The 3,367-nt window shown below is 33.4% G+C and overlaps 1 long non-coding RNA gene across 1 annotated transcript; it reads left to right on the forward strand.

The window, feature by feature from the left end:
• Positions 1-586: 586 nt before the first annotated feature.
• On the forward strand, positions 587-1,689 carry LOC148694344 (uncharacterized). The gene is made up of 2 exons (XR_015966945.1): positions 587-816; positions 1,035-1,689. It is a non-coding gene; the product is annotated as an uncharacterized LOC148694344 (long non-coding RNA).
• The last annotated feature ends 1,678 nt before the right edge of the window (positions 1,690-3,367 follow it).

Consider the following 3,367-nt stretch of genomic DNA (forward strand, 5'->3'; position numbering starts at 1 on the left):
AAAAAAAAATTAAGAAATTCATTTGTAGTGATAAAATGGATGAATACGGCTTTACAAAGAAATGCTAAGCCCTTAATCTAATAGTCATATGATTTCGGATTTAAGTGATTTTTTGTAAATGTTAGTTTTGAAAAAATAGCTAATTCAAAATACAAGACAGTTCAAATCAGTGAATTTTAATTATGGAGTGGCTCCCACAAAATTTTGCATCAATAGTTATGTAAAAAACAGTTGGAAAATTTTATTTCAACTCATCTAACTTCTTTCTACATCCAACTTATTCTCTATACCCATATTATTTTTAATTAAAAATTTAATATCTCTTTAAACAAAAATAAATAAATACTTTTGGGACAAAAAAAAAAAAAAAAAACATTTACTGCTTGCAAAATCTATCAATTAGAACAAGGGAACCCAACAATTACTACTAACGACAAATTCAAATCCTAAATATTTATTATATCCGACTTTTTGAACAGAAAGTACAAAGAATTTGATTAAAAGAAAAAGAAAAAAAATGAAAAAAAATCTACACAGGCCAGACAAGATAAGATCAATTCATCTAACCTAACCCTAACGACAGAAATTCTCGAATCTTCTTCTGTTCCTATAAAAACTCACTGAAGAGGCCGCTGTGGACAAACACTCAAACAGAAGGTGTAGCTCGTACGGCCGGTTTTTAGTGGAGATCCGATGTGTTGGAGATCATCATCCATAGCCTCAGAAAGAAAAGGTGAAGATGAAGACGATGATCACGATGATGAAGAGCTTCTGATAGCTCTCACTATTGCCAATCGAATCGCTGATTCACCAGAGGTAATTGTTCCTAAACATCCCTCTATTTAAGCCTTCAATGTTTGATCATTTTCCAATGATTAGCTAGTTTATTGTTTTTCAATGGTGTGAACACCGGATCCGATAATGAAGCTAATTAACTTGACATTTTTATTTTTCATTTCCCGAAGTTTTAAAAGTGGATGTAATCAGTATGCATTTCTTTTCGTTCTAAATTCAATATCCATTTGACTTGACAGAAAATCGTGAAGGAGTTCGTACAGAGTCGCAGTAATAGCAGCAGCGATTCCTTAGAAGCTGTCTTTGACCTCCCTCTACACACGAGTCGCAACCAAAACCCATCAATTGCAGACGAGGGCACACATGAGGATGACTTCTTTCACGTTTTCCTTGCTCTCAGGAAGGGCACAGAGCCGCACATCACCAGCACCCCCAACTGTAGATCCAGTAGTAGAACCTCCGTCTGGATACTCGCCCTCAATGTAGTATCTTGCACAGAAGGCAGCCAAATGAGCATAGTATGCAGGAGGAACTGCATGAATAAACACAAACATCAGTGGCGGAATCAGGAAAAAACAATTTCAGAAAACCAATGTTCGAATCCCACTCATGTGCGTACCAATGGAAACTGAGCGAGTGCACCTTGGATACCTGATAAACATACGATTAGAAAGTTAGCAAACAATATGTTATCTTCAAATTGGCATCGTACAAGTGCAAATGCCAAAGTAAAAATTGAAATTAATGTCTGCTTACGTGTAGCATAGGTTGTTTGTTAGCATCTGCAATGCAGATGGGGTTGTTCTCATCATACAGGACATTATGATGATTGCACCCCCATATTTTGTAAAAGAAATGTCACCTTTTTATGTATATTATTGTGCTCTTCAATTATGTAAATTGTAAAGCCTATTCTAACTTGTTTTATGCAACTATTTACGTAAAATTTTATAATTATATGTGTAGATTTGTATGCATCCACTTTATAATTTATAATCGTACATTTATTAAAAGACTAGCAAAAAAGAAACTCTATGGGTACATCATTATACACTTATTCGTCCTTGTACCTTAGTTATGCAATAATAGTCGTTATAGTATATCCCAGATTTACTTTTGTTTTTGTAGATTATTCGGATTCAATTTGTTAACTTCCCATGTATATCATCAACTTTTGTACTCGTTTCAACTTGTCCTTTGATTTTATTTTGGGAGAATTCATATATCAGTGTTTTCAAATAGTTGTAGAGGGTGAGGGGTTCGATATGTGGGAGGGTGGATGGTATAGTTGAATATGGATCTGAGAAATTGGATGCGTGGGTTGGGATGCTGGTTTATATTATGCATGGGTCGGTGAAATGGGAAGTGTGTGGCGGTGATGATCATGAATGGTGTTTCCCTCGGAATAAAACTATGCACAACCTAGAATCTAAGCTTAATGTTGGGAATTTTATATGCTATAACATATATCACCATGCACGTAGTCTTTTTATTAACTTGTTAAAAGGGGTTTTTGGATCTAGGTCCAAAAACTTAGGTAGTTTTTGGGACCAAGTCCAGTTATTCAATTACATATTTTGATATCAATTTTGCCCCTTTAGATAAAAATATTTAAATTCTTTAATTTTTTTTATCATTTAATCAGTTTTTAAATTTTGAATCTTTAAATACTCAAACTAAAATATTATCTAGTAACTACCTAATATTTACGAAGAAAACAAGACCGATATAATCTAGTAACTACCTACCTATTGTATAGGAAGAAAATGGTTTATACCTACAAAGCAGATATAATCTACCCGCAAAACAAAAATAAACTACCTATTGTATTGGAAGAAAAATGCTGGGAACCTACATGGCGGAACATAAAAATATAATATGATATAATATACCTCCATTAAAGGAACGAATTTGGAGAGAAGAATACAAAAATATCACCCATGAAAAGAAGAGACAAAAAAGAGGAGGATTGATAGAGGGAATTGTTTGGAAGAAGGAAAAAAGGAGGGATGAAACGGACTGGGGGTTGAGGTGATTATACGGCTATAACTAATCCTACAATTAAGGGATTAGTTAAACCACAAATTATCTCATAATTAAGAAATTTTGTGTATTTACTACGATTCGAAAGTCTAAGGGGTAAATATGGTACAACCCACAAATAAATATACATGGAATCTCAATTATTGGACCTATTTCAATGAAGTGGACTAATTCTACTAATGGCTCACAAAATTGGATCTATATCAAGTTATCCCCTTGTTTTTAAAATGACTATTCATATTCATGCACGTAGTCTCATTCTCACTATTTCTTCTCACAAAGAGAAACTTGAAAAGTTAAATCAAGACAGAGAAAGATAGGAAGAAGGTAATTATTTATTCAGCTTCACTTGCTTGATCTTGAAATCGTTGTCAGAGAATCAAAGATGTTCCCTTCTTATAGATTGTAAGTTATGCGGATAAATGACATTTTCAATTAGCTAGTTTTATGTTTTTGAAGTGTGTTTATTTTCTAATTGGAAGCATGATTCAAACTTGTTATTTACTCACTACATTTTGTCAGGTTGGAA

This window comes from Pyrus communis, chromosome 9 (assembly GCF_041283825.1).
Source record: "Pyrus communis isolate YQ-2024b chromosome 9, ASM4128382v1, whole genome shotgun sequence".
NCBI classification, from domain to species: Eukaryota; Viridiplantae; Streptophyta; class Magnoliopsida; order Rosales; family Rosaceae; genus Pyrus; species Pyrus communis.